Source organism: Nerophis ophidion, linkage group LG01, assembly GCF_033978795.1.
Source record: "Nerophis ophidion isolate RoL-2023_Sa linkage group LG01, RoL_Noph_v1.0, whole genome shotgun sequence".
NCBI lineage: Eukaryota > Metazoa > Chordata > Actinopteri > Syngnathiformes > Syngnathidae > Nerophis > Nerophis ophidion.
Window position 1 is genome coordinate 67272066 of NC_084611.1, and position 25752 is coordinate 67297817.

The 25752-nt window shown below is 40.8% G+C and overlaps 1 long non-coding RNA gene across 1 annotated transcript; it reads right to left on the reverse strand.

Moving 5' to 3' along the window:
- Positions 1-679: 679 nt before the first annotated feature.
- On the reverse strand, positions 680-23825 carry LOC133537673 (uncharacterized). Its single transcript, XR_009802807.1, has 3 exons — positions 23583-23825; positions 1025-1188; positions 680-924 (listed from the first exon to the last, which is right to left on the reverse strand). It is a non-coding gene; the product is annotated as an uncharacterized LOC133537673 (long non-coding RNA).
- Positions 23826-25752: the final 1927 nt, after the last annotated feature.

The window sequence follows — 25752 nt, forward strand, 5'->3', positions numbered from 1 at the left end:
AACAGGCTAACCTCCTCTAACCTCCACGGACAGAGCTACGAACCAGGCTTTCTGCTCCGCTGCTCCCAGTCTGTGGAACGCTCTCCCTGACCACCTGAGGGCACCTCAGACTGCGGATGCTTTTAAAAAAAGTCTTAAAAACCCATCTTTTAAAAAAAAAAAAGCCTGTTTATAGACATACAAGTTGGTTCCAGCTATTGGGATGTTTCTAGTTTTATATTTTATTTATTTTTATTATCTTTTCATTATTATTATTATTACAATTTTTTTTACACTGGGACGTTTTGAGGTTGTTTGCTCAACGTAAAGTGCTTTTTTTACAAATAAAATCTATTATTATTATTATTATTAAATTCAAAAGGTGGTTGAAAGGGCAAAACCAAGCACTGCTCTGGGGCCCAGTAACGTACCATATAAGGTGTGCGCTACTCGCCCTATGCCGCGAGGGGCAGCATGGCGTAGTGGGTAGAGTAGAGCGGCCATGCCAAAAATATGAGGGTTGCAGGTTCGGTCCCCGAAAGTAGCTTATCACCACCAGGTGTGAATGATAATGGGTTCTCAGTTCTCTGTGAAGCACTTTGAGTTCTAGAAAAGCTGTTATGTATGGTGGGGAAGGAGACGACACACCAACAGGAGTAAAGCTCAACAGTTTATTTTGAGCTTGATGATGCTACTGTGTTTGTTTGCAGGACTATGTGAAGTGTTACAATGAACATTTACCAGTGGTTGTTTTTAAGTGCATGTTGAGTGGCCAGGCGACCAGTCCAGTTGGGCGAGGCAGGTGGGAGAATCCGCGGGGCTGAGAGGGGCGTCAAGAGGTCCGAGTCCAAAGTGGGGGGTCGAGGATCGAGGGAGGCAGTCAAAATCCAGAGGGGTCCAGAGAAGTGAGGCGCACAGCTCACTTCTAAGGTGACGGAGGGAATTCTGGGGAAAAAAAGAGAAGCAACAGAAACAAATGAGCACAAGGGTCGAAGGTCACTAGGAACGAGCAAGCAAAGGTGAGGGGCCAGAGACGAAAGCTTACTGCAAGCAGAGATTACGTTCCAGTGTTGGTTCTCTGGGCATGCTGGCTTTTATGGGGAGTGGTGTCATCAGCAGAAGGTGTGTTGAGTGATGATTGCGCACAGCTGTGTCGGCGCATGGCAGCAGAAGCAGAGCGTGTATGGGCGTGTCCAGCGGTGTGTGTTGCTGAAAGAGTGGCAGACTGTGTACATGCCGTAATAAAAGCGCTATATAAATCTAATCCATTGTTAATATTACAATAACCGCGTGACGTTACTACACAGGTTTTTGAAGATCCTGAAGGTGATCGGATGCAGGGACAAGGTAGCAAAGCAGTGGAGACGGACGGGGGTTGTGTGGATCCCAAAGGAAGAAAAGTCTTAAAAACATTGATTAGTTATAAACCATCTCGCTGTTGGGTGTTGAAGGGAAGGTCTTTTTTAGTCTTTTCGCAAGCGACTGACAGACTGCCTTCTGAAGAACTCCTACATCATTACAAAAATGAAGGCTCCCATAAGGTATCCAGGTGTCTGGAGTGAACACAGGGGTGGCCAACCAGCATATAAGGGAAGCCAGAGAGAACAAGGGGGACCTGGCCGTAAGCCTACGGATCAATACTCTGGAAGCTGGTCAAAGCTGGTTTTACATTTTGCTTCCTTTTACTGTGTAATAATTTACAAAAGTAAGACATAAATGGTAAAAAACCAAAAACTAAACAAAAAAACAATACATTTCAGATTTTTAAGGAATACTATGTAATACTATTCAATAATTTCAACATTGTACATCAATGTCTCAAACACTACCTGACATATAAGTTGTCCAGTTGGTTATACTACTTTCAATAACGTTCAAAAAACTACATAACTCAAAGATAGTATCCAGTTGGTTCTTTTTTTGGGAAATTCATTAAAAAATGTTTTGGGAAAAATAATTTGACTTATTTTTTTAGTAACTGTTATACACAACATCATCTCAAAAAACACATGACATCATGGTCTTTTTGGGGGGGGGGAATATTATGCAGATTGTATATATTCTTATTTGTTTGATTTTCAATAACTTTATGATTATACATATTACACTTAAAAAAAAAAAAAATACATGAAAAAAAAACGGTGCCCAGTATGTTCTTCTACAATTTTTTTTGTTGGAAAAAAATATAAATCGCTAATTTTTTAGAAATATTTAGGCTCCGGTGTTAGGTTTTTTTTTTCAAACATGCATACAATTACAGTATCTCATTATGGTCCCATTTCTGGGTGGATCTTGCATTAGTCTTCTGAAAATGATGGAAAGTGCCACTCTACATAACAACTGACACTGTGGTCAAATTTGGAATTGCCACAAAACACATACTGCTGTCTGACATCTAAAGTGGATAGTACAGCCCCTGCTTCCAATTTGTCACATTTCATGTGTCAGATAAACTGTAGCGATATAAATATTCTTGCTACAGCAAGAAATTAATAAACAGACAATGTAAATAAGTTCTAATATGCACATTTGCTGCAATTTAGACAAATCCTCAGTGGTGTATCCTGGGATACGACACAACATCAGACACCATAAAGTCCTGGCTTGTGTCTAAGGAGCTTTTGTTGTCCACTCGCCATTCCGCTTGATCCACAGCCTTCTGCCACATAAGTGATTTTTTTTATGGCATTTCTGTTATGCAGTCTTTTCACTCCCAACATCTTGAGTGGTCTGATGGGAGACTGGCAAACAATGCTCTGTACCCGACATCGATGGGGTTGCATCAGGTTCTCCATACTAAGCCTGCCAGCTCCTCCTATTTGACTCTGGGACCTGCTCTATATAGGGGAAAGGGGGGCTTCAAAAATGTATGTACATTATTTTGCCAAAAGTCTTTGGCCACCCATCCAAATGATCAGAATCAGGAGTCGTAATCACTTGGCCTGGCCACATGGATGACAGAGTCTGGTGTGGATGAACTTGACTGACCTGCACAGAGTCCTGACCTGAGCCTGATAGAACACCTTTTGGATGAATTAGAACGGAGACTGAGAGCCAGGCCTTCTTGACCAACATCAGTGTGTGACCTCACCAATGCGCTTTTGGAAGAATGGTGGAATTTCTATGAACACACTCCGCAACCCTGTGGACAGCCTTCCCAGAAGAGTTGAAGCTGTAATAGCTGTAAAAGGTGGACCGACATCATATTGAACCCTATGGGTTAGGAATGGGAAGGACTTCAAGTTCATATGAGCGTCAAGGCAAGTGGCCAAGTACTTTTGGCAATAAAGTGTATGACAAGTTGACAAAAAATTATCCGCAATAGCAGAGAAATCTGCTGAAAAAGGGACAAGCCACAACACTTGTATGATATCATTTTCCCGCTTTTCTGTTCATCGCTTGTGTCACACTCTGCTAGTCCGCGGGTACACACACACCCTTCAGCCCTGTGTTGAGGAATAAAAACGAGACTAAAAGTTGGAGACAAAATGCATTCATATTTAAATTTGTTTTGCAAATGGGTGGGACTAGTTTTGCAATATATCCAATCACAGTTCTTTGATAAAATAAGCGAGGGTGGGTGTCCATTAGGGTCATATATCCAGCACTTCGGAAGCATTTTATTGTTTAAATGTGCTATATAAATAAAGTGGATTGGATTGATACATGATGTACAGTAAGTATATATGTTATGTAGTAACGAGCACATTTATAATAACATTTTATATTTACGTATTTTGATCTGTTTGAGCATACGCGGCACATTGATTTAAAAAACAAACCACGACATTTGCTTCATCACAGACTTGCTCAGTGACCTTGTGAATAGAGTGTCCGCCCTGAGATTGGTAGGTCGTGAGTTCACACCACGGCCAAGTTTAGTTTAGTCTTAATTTGAAGGGACAATGCACAGAAACATTAAAATCAAAGACAGATATGTTCTGTACCAGATTACAGCTATATAGCTAATTTCCATCCGCAGTCCCTAGATTCCTTAAAGGGATGCAAAAATCATGCAATAAAATTATGACGATAAAATAATACGATAGCATGTAATCAAATTAAGAACTCATAAAATGCCCTTTCATTCATACATACTTAATATATAATATAACCAGACCTCATTTACATCATCACACAAAGACAACACTTGCTCTTGTTCACATCTGTCATCATTTGTAAAAACAACCATGATTTTAACATACACACATCACATTTTAAAACAAAAATGCCATCGTGGATGAGTATAATACACATTAAGTTAATGTGTCAATCATAGTGTCCACCTTAGCGACTGTGTGAGCAGCTGTGATTGCTCCAATGCCACTTTTTAACTTCAATTGCGAATGTAGAGTAATCTGTTAGACTTTTTAAGTTTGTTGTGAGGTCGTTCCATTCCTTTATTTCTTTATATGAAAAGGCTGATCGTGCAAAAGTCATACTGAAGACTATAGAAATGGGACCCATTATCTCCCACACAGCATCAGGAGTTGGCATTGCGGGTTAAATCACCAAAATGATTCCGAAGCAGTGCAGTTCCAACCCCTCACTTTCCAGGGGTTGGAACAAGGGGATGGATTAAATGCAGAGGGTCCTTTCACCAGTGTGTGACTATCATTGGTACTTTTTTTTTGGTCAACTTTATGAGCGTCAAACAAAACTGGGCATAGTAGCCGGTGAGAGGGAAGTCTGGGCTTCTCTGCTTCGGATGTTGCACCTCTGGTCCGACACCAGGTAAGCGGTAACTTTATGCATCATAACAACTCAGAAAATGCAACTGCAGAAAGTTTGCGCATAGCCTCGCTAATTCAGGCAGGAGAAAAGAAGTAAATGTGCTGTGGACTTGAAGAGACTCAACATCCATCCATCCATTATCTACCACTTGTCTGTTTTGGGATCGCGGGGGGTACCGGAGCCTATCTCAGCTGCATTCAGGCGGAAGGCGGTGTACACCTTGGAAAAATCGCCACCTCATCACAGGGCCAACACAGATAGACAACATTCACACCCACATTCACACCCTAGGGCCAATTTAGTGTTGCCAAATAAATCTATCCCCAACATGACATAACAATTAAAAGCATGTCCAACACTTCATTGTAGTACAAGCATGTGTGTACAACGTGATTGTTCTGACTGTTTAGTGGGATAAAGTACACAACATCTTACTGCTTCTTTCCTTCCTTCCTTCTGCTTCCTCTGTCGCTTATTTGTTGTTGCATTATACATCAGGGAGCAGCAGATGCAGTGATGACTTTCGACCATTAGGCCAGTCTGTGCCTGCAGCGTTTCTTCAGCTTTCACCATTTATCACTCTTTTATCAACCTTCCTGGTTGTGTACTCTTTCCTTGAAGTGTTTGCAAACTGACTGCCATCTACTCACTTTAATTAAGATGTATGGAGTTGTGTATGTAGGAGCTGATACTTAATGTACTCCAAGTAGTATTACAGTATGTTAGAATGGGCATATCGATTAAAAATAGTGATTGTACAGTATTGACACCAAGGTGGTTATTGGTATTGCATCGATATTAGTGTTCAATGGTTTATTTGCAGTTTCTCTTCTGTACGTCCAAACAAATTACCTAATTTTCCTTACAGTTTGTGCTCTTTTAGCCTAGTCTGACAATGTAAACATATATTTTTTCTCCTTTTTTTTACATCTCCTATCCATTTTTCTCTCCCGCTATCAATTTATATTGCTCTGTTTTCTCTCAATCTTCTACCATTTTCCAAGTCCATTTTCCAAGTTTTCACAGTTTTCCAAAGCCCTATTTCCAACCCTTCCCCTTTTTTCAACCCATTCTAACTATTCCACCATCAAAACCTCCCACTTAGTTAGGATATCAAAAGGTTACTGTTTTTTCTACCCAATTCTTAATTTTCCCGAAATTTCAGGAATTCTGAAATCTAAATTCTCTATCATAAATGGGTACTACGTCAAAATTTTGACCGATTAAGAAAAGTTTCAACACCAACCCTTTGCTAACCTCAAGGACAATTGTATTAGCTATATTTTTTTACCAATTCAGTTTTCCCGATATTCCCAAATTTCCAGGACATTCCCATTCAAATGAATAGACAATCTTTTCAAATTGCCGTCTTATCACATTACCCAAGCGATACAAACCAATCTACCATCAACACATTCCACACTCCCTGAACAAACACTTTACAAACTTCCAATAGAATTCCGATTTCAAAGATTTCCCAGAACTTCAACATTTGCCAACCGATTCAAACAATTCCAACACCAACTAATTCAACTCATCCAGGACTTCCATGCTAATCTATCACATTTAAAAAATGTAGAATTTACCTGAAATTCGCCAATTACTAAGAAATTTCCATTGAAAATGATGAGACATGTTTTAAAGATTTACATTTTTCGTCGCCATTACTTATTAGATTTTAACCGTTCAACCATCCACACTCGATTCACCCTGAAGGTTGAAGCCAAATTACCAAATTCACCGTTTCCACGGAATTTCTCAAATTGAAAATGAATCGCCAAACTACAATCTTTTACATTTGCCACATTTCTCACCTGATTCAAACTGTTTTACGCTCCACACAGTCTAATCTTCCTGTATATTCAAACCCAAAATTCCCGGATTACCATGAGTTTCCCCCCCATTGAAAACGAATGTACAATATATAAACCTTGTCATATCCCACATTTCTCGTCTGATTTGAACCGATCCAACAACCACACGCTCCACTCAACATTCAAACATTTTAGTTCCGCTCACGCATATTAAAGGCTTTACAGTAGCCGCAGCTTGCGCACTTACGGCATTCACACGCCATTCCTAGCGGGATTGTATATTCTAGTTAATTATGACTTTACTGTTACACAATAGTGCTTAGCAAAATAGAATAAAGGAATTATTAATATCTACTTGTTACTTTATATTGTTTTTAGTGATAATAATGTTTTTTTCTTTCAACATTTTCCTGTGTCATCATGATCATATCTAGAGGCAAATTCACAAACTAATTCAATACTTTTGAGGTTTCTGCCATAGTCTGTTTCCATTTTTCCTCTATGTGCTCATTAGTGTCCTAAAAGTTGCACCGATCTCTTTCCCTGACCTTATTTCATTTAATCAGCTTTCTCCTTCTTCGCGTCTAGTCCAGGTGTAATCAGAGGTCTAATTATAGTGTGTAATTAGTTCTTAGTTTGCTGTGTAATCTTTATGTGGTCAGAATGTCCTGTGTGGTGAGTTTCTCTCAAAGCTATTGTTAGGTGTGCTCATGTTCCTAGGGTTTCTTTGTTTTGCGTGTTTTATTTAATATTTAGTTTGTTATATTGCAGTATAAAACCTGTTTACGTGCGGCAAATTTGTTCAACGTTGAATTGAGTTAAGTCACATGACCAAAAGCTTTCAGAGCAATAGCTTTCAAATTTATCGCTATCTCTGAAACACGGATGGATACTAAAAAAAGGAATGGATTTTGAACTAGGAGGATTTGAACTAAACTATATCAACAGAATCGACAAGAATGAAGGAGGTGTAGCTGGGTACGTGATGAAGAACCTAAAGTACAATATGGTAAAGATTGAGTCACTAGCTACTGTATTGATAATATCTTAGAATGTATTACCATTGAAATGTGTCAAGAAAAAAGGCAAAAATGTACTGATCAGTTGTATGTATGGATCACCGAAGTCAAACATTGATACGTTTGAGAACTGGGTTAGGGCAACTTTTATTGAAATCAGTCAAAAAATAACCTTTGTATGTGGAGACTTCACCATTGACCTCTTGAACCCTTAACAAACAAAAGCCTACAGATGATTTTATGGACAATGTATAGCCTGAGTTTATATTCTAAACCACAAGGACAAGCAGAATCTCAGGACACAGCGCCACACATATTAATATGTTTACCAATGATTTTGGTAATACCACAATGGCCGGCTCCTGTCCAACATAAGTGATTATCTGCCAGTTTTCATAATTTACAATGGAAACTACAAGAAGAGGAACATTGATGACAAAAAGACATTTCGAAGAATATGTACAGAACAAAGTATGACAGTTTTCAAAAATGATCAGAGAAGACAGCGTTGGGACAATGTCTACAGTGAAAATGAATTAGATGAGGCATTTGTTTTGTTTTTTTAATACCTTCGAGATGCTTTATGACAAACACTGTCCATTGAAACAACTTAAAAAGAAGCAAAAGAAAAAATATAAATCATGATGACAAATGGACTGAGAAATGCTTGCAAAAAGGAGAATACACTATTCAGAACATTTATAACAAATATCTACAGAAGCAGAAAACAAGTACAAAATGTATAAGAAGAAGGTAACTGGGATACAAAGAATTGGGAGAAAAGAATATTACAGTCAATTATTGGACCAGAACAAAAACGATATAAGAGCAACATGTGGCATCCTAAACAGCATTATTAAACAGCATTATTAAAAATGGTACCAAGAAGGACTATCTGAAATACTTTTTAGATGGAAATGTAAAAAAATTACTATATGAACGAAGTAGTTGAAAGCTTCATTAAGTACTTTGTGAACATTGGACCGCATCTGGGGGAAAGTACTCCAGATCTCCAGTCAGTTGAGGACTTGAATAACACCATAAATAAAAACCCCAACTCTATGTTCCTGGAAGGAGTAACAAGAGGAAATACTATTGTGAAAAAAGGTCAATCCAAGACCTCAACTGATTGATATGAAAACGATACAAAAAACTTTATTGAACAGATTTCAGAACCTTTAACATATCAGCAACCTATCATTTCAAACAGGCAATTTCCCAAACAGTATGAAAATAGCACAAATCATACCAATTTATAAGACTGGAGACAAACACCAGTTTACAAACTACAGACCTGTTTCTCTACTTCCACAATTTTCTAAAATAATTTAAAAACTGTTTAACAACAGAATAGACAAATTCATAAATAAAAACAAAACAATCAGACAATACGGGTACAAAGCCAACATCTCAACATCAATGGCATTAATCAAAATAACGGAAGAGATCACCAATGCAATAGAGAGAAAAAAAATGTGCTGCTGCAGTGTTAATAGATTTAACAAAAGCATTTGACACAACTAATCATAATATCTTAACGAACAAATCAGAACGGTATGGCATCACAGGGTTGGTATTGAACTGGGTAAGAAGCTACTTAACCAACAGGAAACACTACGTGAAGATAGGCAAACACACTTCCACAGAGCTAAAAATATATTCTGGCGTATCTCAGGGATCAATACTCTGACCGAAATTGTTCAATCTCTGTATGAAGAACATTTGTAAAGTTACAAAGGACTTAAAGTTAGTATCATTTGCAGATGACACAACAGCATTTTGTTCAGGGGAGAAGAAATGAAAAAAATACATCTTTGAATCTCAGTAAAACTAAAATGATGCTATTTGGTAACAGTAGAAGAGAGTCAAACAAATACAGATAGATGAAGTAAATATTGAAATGGTAAAAGAAAACACATTTTGGTGTGTAATAAATAAAAAATAATTGGAAATCTCATGTAAAAAATATATGACATAAAGTAGCAAGAAACACATCAATGAATAAAGCAAAACATTTTCTAGACCAAATATCACTTAATATTCTCTACTGCTCGCTAGTGTTACCATATCTGAGTTATTCTGCAGAAACATGGGGAAACAACAAATATATGTGCGCTTCATTCACTAACAGTGTTAAGAAAAAGATCAATTAGAACATGGGTGTCAAACTCTGGCCCGCGGGCCAAATTTGTCCCGCCGTTTAATTTCATTTGGGCCTTGAGGCAATATCAAATTAACATTAGAGCTGGCCCGCCGGTAACACCACATTCACCGCTAATACTCATACTTGCCAACCCTCCCGATTTTCCTGGGGACTCCCGAAGTTTAGTGCCCTTCCCGAAAATCTCCCTGGGCAACCATTCTCCTGATTTCCACCCGGACAACAATATTGGGAGCATGCCTTAGAGGCACTGCCTTTAGCGTCCTCTACAACATGCTGTCACGCCCTCTTTTCCTCTATATAAACAGCATGCTGGCTAAGTCACATAATATATGCGGCTTTCACACACACATACTTGGTCAAAATCCATACAGGTCACACTGAGGGTGGCCGTATAAACAACTTTAACACTGTTACAAATATGCGCCACACCGTGAACCCACACCAAACAAGAATGACAAAACACATTTCGGGAGAACACCCGCACCGTAACACAACATAAACACAACAGAACAAATACCCAGCCCCCTTGCAGCACTAACTCTACCGGAACGCTACAATATATACTCCTCGCTACCACCAAACCCCGCCCACCTCATTTTTATTTTATTTTCGAATTTATTAGCCTGTGGAAAAAGTTAATGTTGATATTTACCTCAGAAGGCTGCAAATAGAAAAGAGGCATTAATTTTTTGAATAAAATTTTATTTGATATACCACTGAAGTTTTTTGTAAGTTGATAGTGCACTATTACGTTATATAAGCTCTGCCTGTTCCATGGGAGGAAGCCCGAGTTCCCGGAGGGCACACACGCAGTCACGGGGAGAACATGCAAACTCCACACAGACAGAACCCGAACCCGGGATTGAACCCAGGATTACTCAGGACCTTCGTATTGTGAGGCAGATGCACTAACCCCTGTTCCACCATGCTGCCCTATTTAAGCCTTACTTGTTCAATATTTATTGCAAAACTTGTTTGGGTCCCTATTAAAAGGTTAATTTGTTCAACCTTGGCCCGCGGCTTTGTTCAGTTTTAAATTTTGGCCCACTCTATATTTGAGTTTGACACCCCTGAATTAGAATAATACATAATGTTGGATACAGAGAACATACAAACCCTTTATTAAATCCCAATTATTGAAATTCAACAATTTGGTGCATTTTCAAACAGCTAAAAGTATGTACAAAGCAAACTATAACCTGCTTCCCAAGAATGTACAACAATTCTTCTCAACTAGAGGAGAAATATAACCTTAGAGGAAAATCTCATTTAAAACATGTGTATGCTCGTACAACACTTAAAACCTTTAGTATATCAGTATGTGGAATAAAATTATGCAATGGATTAACCAAATAAATCAAAACACCAATATGATTCAGTTTAAGAGACTGTTCAAACTACAAGATTGCACAAAGTACACGGAAGAACAATTATGATGAACTTCTTGAACCTTTTTTTTTTACTTTTAATTGAGACAAAAATTATCTATGTATTTAATATTTGTATGGTTACTTTTGGTATATCATCCATCCATTTTTGTACCGCTTATCCCCTTTGGGGTATCTGGAGCCTATCTCACTACAATCGGGCGGAAGGCCGTGTACACCCTGGACAAATTGCCATCTCATCACAAGGCCAACACAGACAGACAATATTCACACACTAGGGCCAATTTAGTCATGGCGGTAATCCTAGAAATTTGTTGGTGGATACCGGGGGTGAGGGATACCGTCAAGCTGAAGAAAGAGTTATTTTGGGGTCTTTTGGCTCATAGGACTCCGGACACAGTGGACTGGTACTGACAGGCCAAGTGGTCTGCGGCTTCAGCGGTCGCGGGGACAAGAACTCGGACATGGGAGCAGTTCGGGGAAGCCATGGAAAACGACTTCCGGACGCTTTTGAAGCGATTCTGGACCACCATCCGCCGCCTCAGGAAGGGGAAGCAGTGCACTGTCAACTCCGTGTATGGTGTTCTGTTGACTTCGAATACAGATGTTGTGGATCAGTGGAGGGAATACTTCGAAGACCTCCTCAATCCCACCAACACGTCTTCCTATGAGGAAGCAGAGCCTGGGGAATCTGTGGTGGGCTCTCCTATTTTTCGGGCTGAGGTTGCTGAGGTAGTTAAAAAAGCTCCTCGGTCGCAAGGCTATAGAGGTAGATGAGATCCGCTCAGAGTTCCTTAAGGCTCTGGATGCTGTGGGGCTGTCTTGGTTGACAAGACTCTGCAGCATCGCGTGGACATCGGGGGCGTACCTCTGGATCGGCAGACGGGGGTGGTGGTTCCTCTCTTTAAGAAGAGGAACCGGAGGGTGTGTTCAAACTATTGTGCGATCACACTCCTCAGCCTTCCCTGTAAGGTCTATTCAGGTGTACTTGAGAGGAGGCTACGCCGGATAGTCGAATCTCGGATTCAGGGGGAACAGTGTGGTTTTCATCCTGGTTGTGGAACTGTGGACCAGCTCTATACTCTCGGCAGGGTCTTTGAGGGTACATGGGAGTTTGCCCAACCAGTCTACATGTGGTTTGTGGACTTGCAGAAGGCATTTGACTGGTGTGCCTCGGGAAGTCCTGTGGGGAGTGCTCAGAGAGTATGGGGTATCGGACTGTCTGATTGTGGCAGTCCGCTCCCTGTACGATCAGTGTCAGAGCTTGGTCCGCATTGCCGGCAGTAAGTCGGACACGTTTCTAGTGAGGGTTGGACTCTGCCCAGGCTGCCCTTTGTCACCGATTCTGTTCAGAACTTTTACGGACAAAATTTCTAGGTGCAGTCGTGGCATTGATGGGATCCAGTTTGGTGGCTGCACAGTTAGGTCTTTGCTTTTTGCAGATGATGTTGTTCTGATGGCTTCATCTGGTCAGGATCCCCAGCTCTCACTGGATCGATTCTCAGCCGAGTGTGAAGCAACTGGGATGAGAATCAGCACCTCCAAGTCTGAGTCCATGGTTCTCGCCTGGAAATGGTCGGAGTGCCATCTCCGGGTTGGAGAGGAGACCCTGCCCCAAGTGGTGAAGAAGGAGCTGAGCAGGAAGGCAAAGCTCTCAATTTACCGGTTGATCTACGTTCCCATCCTCACCTTTGGTCATGAGCTTTGGGTTATGACCGAAAGTACAAGATCACGGGTACAAGCGGCCAAAATGATGAGTTTCCTCCGCCGAGTGGCTGTGTTCTCCTGTAAAGATAGGGTGAGAAACTCTGCCATCCAAAAGGCGCTCAAAGTAAAGCCGCTGTTCCTCCACATCGAGAGGAGCCAGATGAGGTGGTTCGGGCATCTGGTCAGGATGCCACCGGAACGCCTCCCTTGGGAGGTGTTTAGGGCACGTTTGACCTATAGGAGGCCACGGGGAAGACCCAGGACACGTTGGGAAGACTATGTCTCCCGGTTTACCTGAGAACGCATCGGGATCCCCCGGGAAGTGCTGGACAAAATGGCTGGGGAGAGGGAAGTCTGGGCTTCCCTGCTTAGGCTACTGCCCCGCGACCAGACCTCAGATAAGCGGAAAAAGATGAATGGAAGAGCCAATTTAGTGTTGCCAATAAACCTATCCCCAGGTGCATGTCTTTGGAGGTGGGAGGAAGCTGTTGTACCTAGAGGGAACCCACGCAGTCACAGGGAGAACATGCAGACTCCACCTGAAAGATCCTGAGTGCAGGATTGAACCCGGGACCTTCGTATTGTGAGGCAGACGCACTAACCCCTTTCACACCGTGCTGCCGGTGCATCATTTATTTATTATTTATTTGTTCACCAGTCTGTTACAGAGAACAAGGAAATTGGATAAAATCGGTACGGTATGAAAAGGGTTAGGATTAAATAATAATCGAGGGGCGGCATGGCGTAGTGGGTAGAGCGGCCGTGCCAGAAACCTGAGGGTTGCAGGTTCGCTTCCCACCTATGGACATCAAAGTTGCTGCCGTTGTGTCCTTGGGCAGGATACTTCACCCTTTGCCCCCGGTGCCGCTCACACCGGTGAATGAATGATGAATGAATGATTGGTGGTGGTCGGAGGGGCCGTAGGCGCAAACTGGCAGCCACGCTTCCGTCAGTCTACCCTAGGGCAGCTGTGGCTACAGATGTAGCTTACCACCACCAGGTGTGAATGAATGATGGGTTCCCACTTCTCTGTGAGCGCTTTGAGTATCTAACAATAGAAAAGCGCGATATAAATCTAATCAGTTATATTATTATTATTAATAAGCTCTGATTCTTTCTACTCCTATTCATACGTGCTGTATTGAAACAACTGGAAATATGTGATGAATTACGTTGTATCGTAGGCATGTTCGAAATAAACTAAAACTGGACTGATTTTTAATGTAGACACATAATGTTATCATTCCTTACCCAGAGCCCTTCTCTGATGAGTTACACTTTTAAATATTTTATTAAACATGGTTCAGGGTGTACCCAGCCTTCCGCCCGAATACAGCACCCCCACAACCCCGAACGGGACAAGCGGAAGAAAATGGATGGGTGATTTTTCATGATCATCCATTTTTCAATTGTCTAAAACTCATTTCTAATCAGTGGGATGTGAACGCGCAGCACCTGCATGAAAGTCACCCAAAGGAAATGTAAAAAATATGTAACTTTGATATTACGACATTAGGAACTCTTTGATTTACGTGAGGTCATTATCGTCGGAAAGCTATCTTCCGCAGGCATTGTTGATATCTTAATATAGTTTGCATAATTGTTTTGTTTTTAAAAAAGGCAATCGCAGTATTGTTTGTCCTTAGAAGACGTGAATGTTAACATTGATTGATGAATATTGCTTTAAAGCTTTCTTTCCAAAGACAAACACACAGATGAAACTTATTTTTTAAAAAGAAACATATGACAAACGAATATTTCTTTAGGACATCTTAGAATATAAATATACTGTGGATGCAACAAAATTAATATAACTATTAACTATTATTTTTTTTCTGTTTTTGCAGATATTCCGTAGTCTGCGCATATCAGTCGTGCAGATGTGACACACGGAGAAAGATGGTGTTCTTCTGCATGTTTTCACACATTGAACAAACAAAAGGGACAAGCGGTAGAAAATGGATGGATGGATGTTCGACATTCTGCATCATATTGCTGCTAAAATAAAGTTGAAGAAAAACTTAAGTAAGCTGAAAGACTTATCTTCCATGAAATACAAAATAATGGTTCTTTTGACGATTCTTTTGACGAGTCAGACAATCTTTAGATTTTCATCTGCCGCTTACTTTTTATTGGCAATAAAGTTGATATCTTTACATCCTGACAGTCAAGACAGAATCATGTATAAAGAGAGTAAGGCCAACTTGGTTTCAGGTGATCTCAACGAATGGTCAAAAGCAGGGGCGGGCCATGCGTTTCTCACCTTGGCCTCCATTGATGTCCTACTTAGTCCCACTTCACCTCTCAAAATACCATAATTGATGTCACTGCATGTACACGGCTGGAGATACTATACAAAAACACACTTGCACACTAATGGCCATTGAATCCCCTTAACGGTTTACAAAACGGTCTATTTTTCGGCGCATTTAACATTTAATAAACCCTCTTCAGCAATTAAAACTTACGTCATACTGTCAAAATTAAAATAATTGTATAAAACAAATGAAACATGAAAAAATAAGGAAATAATATATTTGAACTCACAATTTGTGGCACCTATTCGAAACCGTATAAGCCAGCGGTACTGCTTGTAGTCGGTAGTTTGTCGCAGTCCCTCTGGCACCCAACGAGGGTGGACGCTCCCCTTTCCTCTCCCTTATCTCTCCTGCTTGCTTCTTTGTTTTGTCTTGTCTTAACTTTCTTGTTGCCTCTTTTTGCACTGCTCTCCAAATCTAAACATTAGAACTATTTAACTGGCCTCAACTAAATTGACAAGATCTTGGGTTTGGGGGAACCTGCTGTCGTGACGAAGCGGTTGTTGCTGGACACACGACGGACTCTTGGGAGAAGAAGGAGTGCCGCGTGCCTGGCGACCCTTTTCTGTCGACGACGTGAAGATATCCACCTATTCGGAATCATGACAACAGGACATCTGCTGATTGGAGTAAGCGTTGCTCTGGTTTGTCGACAAATTGAAAGTTGCTGGCAGTCTTCAAAGTATCCCAAAGCTGCCACAAATGAATGGAGGATGCGGGAAGAACTGTGGATTACATCGGACTGTCTACCCCGCAGGACAGGTCATAGACAATTTTAGAGTGAAAAGCACATTTTATTTTCACTCGCATACAAGTCATTTTAACTTGGATTTTTTCCCTGGCTTCGAGACTCTCCCGAAGATCACTGCAGGAAGACACAACAAACTCCCTTCTTGTCTCTCATGGACACACACCTGTTGTTGTGGACTTTGGACTAGCGACGGCAAATACACACACATCCACATAAAAAAATATACGCCACACATACACCCTCCTGTCCCCCAATCCGATGCCCTCGACGCTAATCCCGCAGGGGTGATGAATGGACGGTCAGCGCCTGAGAGCTGCGGCCTACCACCCTGACCTTGAACTACCTTCCCTCTGTTGCTAGATATCTCGAGATGTATGTTGTAATATGTATATGTGCTTTGCTATGGAGGTATTTTCTCACTCTGAACTGGGCCCCTTTAGGAGCCCAGTCTGGATTGTATTTTTTTACTCATCCTTCCCCAGCGTTGACCTTTTTCCCATCTTTTACGGGACGCCTTATGGCGACCCATCAGCGTTCTTGTTCTGTAACCCTGTACAATGTTTGTTTGTCGAATCTTGAACAGGTTTGTGCTGAAAACAAAGTTTCGTTGTACTTGTTGCAATGACAATAAAGACCTACCTACCTACCTAGTTAGTCGCAGTCGTAATTTGTGTGAAAGTCGCAGGCAAACCACCTTCTGGTGTCGGCCGACGTCCTATCCTTCTTGAAAATGGCCTTGCAAATATACAACTGCCACCTAATGAACATTTTGCTCTCTTTTGTGATTAACGGTGAGTTTTCTGTGGCTTTCTATGGCTCCGGTGCCACTTCCTGTGTTTGCAACTTTTGATTGGATATTCACTTGGGACTCCCAAGTGAGTATCCAAATAACAAGACGTGCAAATCTCAGGGCCAGCTAGAAGGCCTTACTGACAAACAACTCATGATCTGATTGGCTATTGCAACTGTCTATCAACTGTATGTGTCTGTTCACTTACAGTGCATGGACACCTGTAATGTTGATTCTGAAAGCCACAGTCAGATTTGGTACATCCTGGCAACATAAGATAGCTGAATTCTGATTGGATACTAACTAAAACCAAAAAACAACAGCACTGGAAGGAGCATAATATGACATGAAGAGAATTTAAATACTTTTAGATATTTAGGGAAATTTAAAAAAAAAATAAAAATAAAAATAAAAAACTTTAATTATGATCATGATTTCTGGTAATGATAGGCCAGCAGAGAAGGCCTTACTGGCCCTGACGGCACACCATTGGTCAAAAGTCACTCATGTGACTACAGGGTGCCAAGACCGCTATTAAATCTGTTTTAATGCTATGCGTTTGTGGCGTTTCCTCGTCAGTTTTCCGACTGGTATAAAATGTCCTGTTGTGCAGCATGGGGCTTTTACAAAGAATAGAATAGAATAGAAAGTACTTTATTGATCCCTGGGAGAAATTCAGCACCACAGTTCGCTCACAATAAACAATAATAATAATAAAAAATATATGACATATATTATACATATTATACAAATGGGTTGTACTTGTATAGCGCTTTTCTACCTTCAAGGTACTCAAAGCGCTTTGACACTACTTCCATATTTACCCATTCACACAAACATTCACACGCTGATGGAGGGAGCTGCCATCCAAGACGCTAACCAGCACCTATCAGGAGCAAGGGTGAAGTGTCTTGCTCAGGACAAAATGGACGTGACAAGGTTGGTACTAGGTGGGGATTGAACCAGGGACCCTCGTTTTAGTGCGTCCATGTAGAGTCTACTATACGCTAATTTGTAACAAAAATGGCAACATATAATATATGAATAATATAAATATATTCTACATTTAAGTGCAGTCAAGAAGGAACATAGGCATTATGCAGTCTGATGGCTGCCAATATGAAGGACCTCCTGTGTCGTTCCGTGTTGCATTTTGGTGTTGCAAAGCTTCCACCACAACCCAGAAAAAAGACAAGTATGGTAAGTGAAGGTTCGCCATCAACACCAGAGAGCCTCCGACTATCAATCAATCAATCAATGTTTATTTATATAGCCCTAAATCACAAATGTCTCAAAGGAATGTACAAACCACTATGACTACGACATCCTCGGAAGAACCCACAGAAGGGCAAGGAAAACTCACACCCAGTGGGCAGGGAGAATTCCCACCCAGTGGGACGCCAGTGACAATGCTGACTATGAGAACCTTGGAGAAGACCTCAAATATGGGCAACCCCCACCCCTCTAGGGGACCGAAAGCAATGGATGTCGAGCGGGTCTAACACGATACTGTGAAAGTTCAATCCATAGTGGCTCCATCACAGCTGCGAGAGTTCAGTTCAAAGCGGATCCAAGACAGCAGCAAGAGTCCCGTCCACAGGAAACCATCCGAAGCGGAGTCAGATCAGCAGCGTAGAGATGTCCCCAACCGATACACAGGTGAGCGGTCCATCCTGGGTCCCGACGAGCGGTCCATCCTGGGTCCCAACTCTGGACAGCCAGTACTTCATCCATGGTCATCGAACCGGACCCCCTCCACAAGGGAGAGGGAGGGGGACAGAGGAGAAAAAGAAAAGAAGCGACAGATCAACTGGTCTAAAAAGGAGGTCTATTTAAAGGCTAGAGTATACAAATGAGTTTTAAGGTGAGACAGCGTCTTGTGTGAGGTGAGCACACAATGCCTGCTTTTTGTTCAGAAGAGAACACATTATCCTTCCATCCATTTTCTACCGCTTATTCCCTTTCGGGGTCGCGGGAGGCGCTGGCGCCTATCTCAGCTACAATCGGGCGGAAGGCAGGGTACACCCTGGACAAGTCGCCACCTCATCGCAGGGCCAACACAGATAGACAGACAACATTCACACTCACATTCAAACACTAGGGCCAATTTAGTGTTGGCAATCAACCTATCCCCAGGTGCATGTTTTTGGAAGTGGGAGGAAGCCGGAGTACCCGGAGGGAACCCACGCATTCACGGGGAGAACATGCAAACTCCACACAGAAAGATCCCGAGCCTGGATTTGAACCCAGGACTGCAGGAACTTCGTATTGTGAGGCAGACGCACTAACCCCTCTGCCACCGTGAAGCCCGTGAGAACACATTAGCTGATACAAATAACACATGAAAATATATGCAAGAGATGGTTTGACGAAAACAGACTGAGTTTCAGTAAAACTAAAATAATGCAATTCGGTAGCAGCAGAAGAGACACTCAAAGACAAATGTTAACATTGAATAAGTAAAAATGAACCCCATTCTGAGTGTAATAGATGTAATAAATGAACTGGAAATCTCAAAAATACACAAAAAAGTGGCAAAAAGAAAATACGTCAATGAATGAAGCAAAACATGTTATGGACCAAAAATAAACTATATTCTCTACTGTTCACCATTGTTACCATATCTGAGTTATTGTGCAGAAATAACTACACAAGGTACACTTATGCACTTAACATGTTACCAAAAAAAAAAAAACAACTCAGTTAATACTAGGGTGACACAGTAATTACAAATACATTGGAGGCAACCGACATACTTGTCATACTTCACACCCACAAGTAATAATAATCTGTCCATGATTGTTGGTCCAGAGCTAATGAAGAAAAGGTCATTAATGTTTTGTTTACGTTTATTGCATCGTTTGGTGTGTGTAAGAGCCTGCTAAACACTGCAGGAATGTAGAAGCAGCGTGCGTCAAATATTGCTGCGAAATTATACTTTCACAGAATAAAAGCATGTTTTATTGTAAGTTTATGAACTAAAGATGTACATTTTTTTTAATTTCGTCAAAAACTAACGACAGCAATTGCATTAATCCGCTGCAGACGTCCTTGATTGCAGTCATGGCGCCTGTTTAGTTACCGGTATTTGGTGCGCCCTAGCGGTAAATCAGTGTTACTACACCTAAAAGCATCTAATATTAAAACGGACTGCACTTTTGCCTATCGTTCACAATCAATATGAAAAACAAGAGGACTATTTTTTCTTTGTTGTGCATTCCAACTTGTAAATAGATATGAATAATAAACGTTTCTCCAATCCTGAAAGACCTTCACTGGCTCTCAGTACATTACATAATTCAGTATAAAATCTCCCTACTTACCCACAGGTGTATCCGTGGCAACGTCCCATCCTGTGTGAAATATCTTTTAAACTCCCAAACCAGTTCAAGACAACTGTGGTCCAGCAAATCAAACTGCTTGCTCATCTGCACCCCTATGTGACATTCTCCAGGACCACATCAAAACCCACAGTGTCTTTAAAAAAATAAAAAATAAATAAACAATAATAATAATAATAATTATGATAGAATTAGGCTTCACGGTGGAAGAGGGGTTAGTGCGTCTGCCTCACAATACGAAGGTCCTGCAGTCCTGGGTTCAAATCCAGGCTCGGGATCTTTCTGTGTGGAGTTTGCATGTTCTCCCCGTGAATGCGTGGGTTCCCTCCGGGTACTCCGGCTTCCTCCCACTTCCAAAGACATGCACCTGGGGATAGGTTGATTGGCAACACTAAATTGGCCCTAGTGTGTGAATGTGAGTGTGAATGTTGTTTGTCAATCTGTGTTGGCCCTGCGATGAGATGGCGACTTGTCCAGGGTGTACCCCGCCTTCCGCACGATTGTAGCTGAGATAGGCGCCAGCGCCCCCCGCGACCCCAAAAGGGAATAAGCGGTAGAAAATGGATGGATGGATGGATGATTGAATTACTGCATGAGGATAGGTTGATTGGCAATACTAAATTGGCCCTAGTGTGTGAATGTTGACTGTCTATCTGTGTTGGCCCTGTGATGAGGTGGGGACTTGTCCAGGATGTACACCACCTTCCACCCGATTGTAGCAGAGATAGGCTCCAGCGCCCCCCGCCACTCTGAAGGGAATAAGCGGTAGAAAATGGATGGATGGATCCTCAACTTACTTGACCCTTCACGTGGATTTAGAGAAGAAAGGATTGGAGGAACATTATGTCTTTATATCTGGAGGGGTCCACAAATTAAGCATTAAATCGGTGAAAGACAAAGTTGGACTTATGCGTGTATCACTAATTAATGAATTTGATTGACATAACGAGTGTTGTGCTCTTGTGATTGTGACTCGTGCAGTGGATTTCCTGCTACAAATGGTCTCTCGCTTTTAAAAATTGTATAATGTTCATATTTTGTCTCATTTTTTAGCTATAGATGTCCCTGTTGTTCAAGAATGTTTGCTAGCGATATCAAGACTCAATTTATACTGAGATTTTATCATCTAGTTTATTAACACTATTAAGGATGTTTTTCTTTAATGCTAACGAATAGCACTTAAAGGCCTACTGAAATGAGATTTTCTTATTCAAACGGGGAGAGCAGGTCCATTCTATGTGTAATACTTGATCATTTCGCGATATTGCCATATTTTTGCTGAAAGGATTTAGTAGAGAACATCCACGATAAAGTTCGCAACTTTCGGTGCTAAGAGAAATGCCCTGCCTCTACCGGAAGTTGCAGACGATGACGTCGCAAGTGTGGGGGCTCCTCACATATTCACATTGTTTTTAATGGGAGCCTCCAACAAAAAGTGCTCTTCGGACCGAGAAAACGACAATTTTACCATTAATTTGAGCGAGGATGAAAGATTCGTGTTTGAGGATATTGATAGCGACGGACTAGAGAAAAAAAACAAAAACACGATTGCATTGGGACGGATTCCGATGTTTTTAGACACATTTACTAGGATAATTCTGGGAAATCCCTTATCTTTCTATTGTGTTGCTAGTGTTTTAGTAAGTTAAATATTACCTGATAGTCGGAAGGGTGTCTCCACGGGTGTCTTGACGCGCAGTGTCTCAGGGGAGTCGACGGCAGCTATGGACGGCACAAGTTCAGCTTTTCTCTGGTAAGAACTGACTTTTTAACCACAATTTTCTCACCGAAACCTGCTGGTTGACATTTGGTAGGGATCTATGTTGGCTTGACCGCGCTCTGATCCATAGTAAAGTTTCATCTCCAGGAATTTTAAACAAGGAATCACCGTGTGTTTGTGTGGCTAAAGGCTAAAGCTTCCTAACTCCATCTTTCTACTGTGACTTCTCCAATATTAATTGAACAAATTGCAAAAGATTCAGCAACACAGATGTCCAAAAAACTGTATAATTATGCCGTTAAAGCAGACGACTTTTAGCTGTGTGTGTGTGCAGCGCTCATACTTCCTAAAAACCCGTGACGTCTTGCGTACACGTCATCATTACACGACGTTTCCAAGATGAAACTCCCGGCAAATTTTAAATTGTAACTTAGTAAACTAAAAAGGCCGTATTGGCATGTGTTGCAATGTTAATATTTCATCATTGATATATAAACTATCAGACTTCGTGGTGGCTAGTAGTGGGTTTCAGTAGGCCTTTAAGTTTTAGTTTCTGTTATGAAAATCAACAACGAAAGAACGGTGTATTGGATTAACAATCAAAATATTTATTACTAAGATTTAACATGGTAATTTGCACAACCGAGTCTTTGTAGTTCTATTTAGCATTGCAACCACAGAAGAACACACATCTTTATGTTTAGTTCTGCTCTCAAACACTACCAATACAGTAGAGAATAAACTTGATTGCATCACAGTAAAATGTCAAGATGATATGTTCTGCACAGGCCCCACACATGGAAAGGGTTTCTAACTTATCAGGCGTCGTGCAGGATTCCACTCACAATATTGAATGCAGTTATCTTTTTTCCATTTATTTAAACTAGTTTTCATTTCCAGCTTGCAGATAAAATATGCTTTTTGCAGCTATGCAGGTGTAAAAGCCTTAAAACACAAAGTACCTTAAAACACATATTTACACAGTTAAAACCCTTGAAATAGCAGCAATAACATCAACACTTAGCATTAGTTTGAAGATATGTGCCACCTCATGGCCAGTACCAATATCGCACAACCCCATTTAGCACAATTTACTCTTTTCATGTTTTCCTATTTTTTTTTTTTTGATAAACTAAATCACCCAATATACACCAAAAGTAAATTTACACAAAAGCAAACAATAGTCCAAAGTAATTTAGTTTCCACTATATGAATGAATGAATGAATGGGTTGTACTTGTATAGCGCTTTTCTACCTTCAAGGTACTCAAAGCGCTTTGACACTACTTCCACATTTACCCATTCACACACACATTCACACACTGATGGAGGGAGCTGCCATGCAAGGCACTAACCAGCACCCATCAGGAGCAAGGGTGACTATACCACAATTTGTTCAAAGAACAGTAAATTACTAATCAGCTGAGATAGGCACCAGCGCCCCCCGCGACCCCAAAGGGAATAAGCGGTAGAAAATGGATGGATGGATGGATACTTACATGAGGGACGGCGTGGCGCAGTGGGAGAATGGCCGTGCGCAACCCGAGGGGCCCTGGTTCAAATCCCACCTAGTAACAACCTCGTCACGTCCATTGTGTCCTGAGCAAGACACTTCACCCTTGCTCCTGATGGGTGCTGGTTGGTGCCTTGCATGGCAGCTCCCTCCATCAGTGTGTGAATGTGTGTGTGAATGGGTAAATGTGGAAGTAGTGTCAAAGCGCGTTGAGTACCTTGAAGGTAGAAAAGCGCTATACAAGTACAACCCATTTATTTATTTATGTATATTCAAATAAACTCACAAAACCACTAGGCAGCACATAACATTTTCCCATTACATTAGTGGAACATATGCTCTTACCAGCAGTCTCTTTGTGGTCCACCAGTAGGTTTTCTGTGCAGTTCCAAACCTCGTTGTCCAAAGCAACAAAGCCTTCGCCTTCTTTGTCTTCCCTTCCTCTCAGTGTACACGGCAACTTCAATATTAGCCACCTTCTGCCCTGATTGGGATCCACTCCATATGGTGCAGAAGCCTGTTGGCTGATTTTGATTATGTTCACCTGGTGCCATGTCCTGCACGCTGAGAGGCATGGCATAAGGCAGTTTGCCGCAACACTAAGTTTCTCAAACAAATCAAACATTTTACAAAGTGATAGCTGCTGACACGAGTGGTCCGATTCTACTCCACAAGATGATGAAAGTGATATTTTCAAGATACAATTCATTCAACGCACTTTTTTTTCCCCCTGTGACTTTATTACTATTATAAACCATTTCTTTCAAGACTCTAAGAAGGCTCTGTGTCCATACTATGATTTGTCTGTGTGTGAAAAAATATCTAGATCGGAACCCTCTATCGCAGGAGTCGGCTACCCAAAATGTTGAAAAAGCCAAAAATATAAGTCTTATAATGAAGGTAGTAACACATGACGACAATGTATATATTAGCTATAATAGCTTACTATCAAAATGACTATGTGTCGCAGGCTGAAGCAAATCTTCGTTGACAGAAATGTTGAAATGTGATATATATTCTGCACATTTTTACTACATTAGAAAACTATTAATAAATCAGAGGCTACTCAGAAGGTGAGATAACTCCTGGAAATTACTGGCTTTTAATGGACAAATATATAGATGTGTATGTTCAAGTAAAGGCTATCATATTTTAACAACTATATTACAATCTTTGGCAAGCTAGGTAATGTTTGCTGTGGTCTGGAACAACTCGACACACAAACAACTATCTGAAATACAGCCATTATTACATACAGATACAGTGTCATGAGACATGCAAAACTAAATTATATACAAAGAGGATAAAAGTGAAGGATATTAAATGAGCTCAAATATACCTACATATGAGGCATAATGATGCAATATGTACATACAGGTAGCCTAAATAGCATGTTAAAATGTATTCGCTTGCAGTCATTGTTATATGGTGTGGTGCATTATAAAGATGACAAGAATCCTGCTGTGTCTAAGTACCGTGTATTAAGGCTGCATGTAGGAAGTACAACTGAGGTAAACACACGTGACGCAGGGATATATTATAGGTGAGGGCACCGTGGCTGCCACAGGGTGGCGCAGTATGTCAATACAATCTCCCTTCCTTTAGTAAAGTATCCACACTGGAACAATGCTGCCTGTAAATCAACTGTAGACCATCAACATACTAGTAACACCAGATTCAACCTCAGATAGCAATACCTGGTTCAACGTCCAATATTGTAGATAGGTGCCAGCGCCCCCGGCCACCCCAAAAGGGAATAAGCGGTAGGAAATGGATGGATGGAAATCTATAGCAATAGAACAGTGGTTCTCAAATGGGGGTTTGCGTACCCCTGGGGGTACTTGAAGGTATGCCAAGGGGTACGTGAGATTTTTTTAAAATATTCTAAAAATAGTAGCAATTAAAAAATCCTTTATGAATATATTTATTGAATAATACTTCAAAAAAATATAAATGTAAGTTTATAAACTGTGAAAAAAAATACAACAATGCAATATTCAATGTTGACAGCAATGTTGTTTTTGACAACCATTTTACATTTAGTCTTAGTCTTAGTCTTTTGGACTAAAATGCTTATTAGTTTTAGTCACATTTTAGTCACTTTTATATGTGATGGTTTTAGTCCAGTTTTAGTCCACGAAAACTCAAAAGGGTTTTAGTCTAGTTTTAGTCGATGAAAAGTCAAAAAGGTTTTAGTTTAGTTTTAATCGATGAAAAGTCAAAAAGGTTTTAGTCTAGTTTTAGTCCCCCCAAAAAAGAATAAAAAGTCTAAGTATATAAGTAAAGTCTTTTAACAAATTAATTTAGGTCAGTAAGTATTGGTGATTGCTGTTGGGCAGTGTCACACACCAGATCTATAAGTTCAACCCATTGTAAGCTTGCATATCTGCTATTTTCACAAACAATAATAATAAAGGAATGGTTTTAGACGTATAAGGTTTCCACCCAACAGCAAATTTCTGATCCAAGGATTGTGTATCACACACAGACAAAGTGGTAACAGAGGAATCAAAGT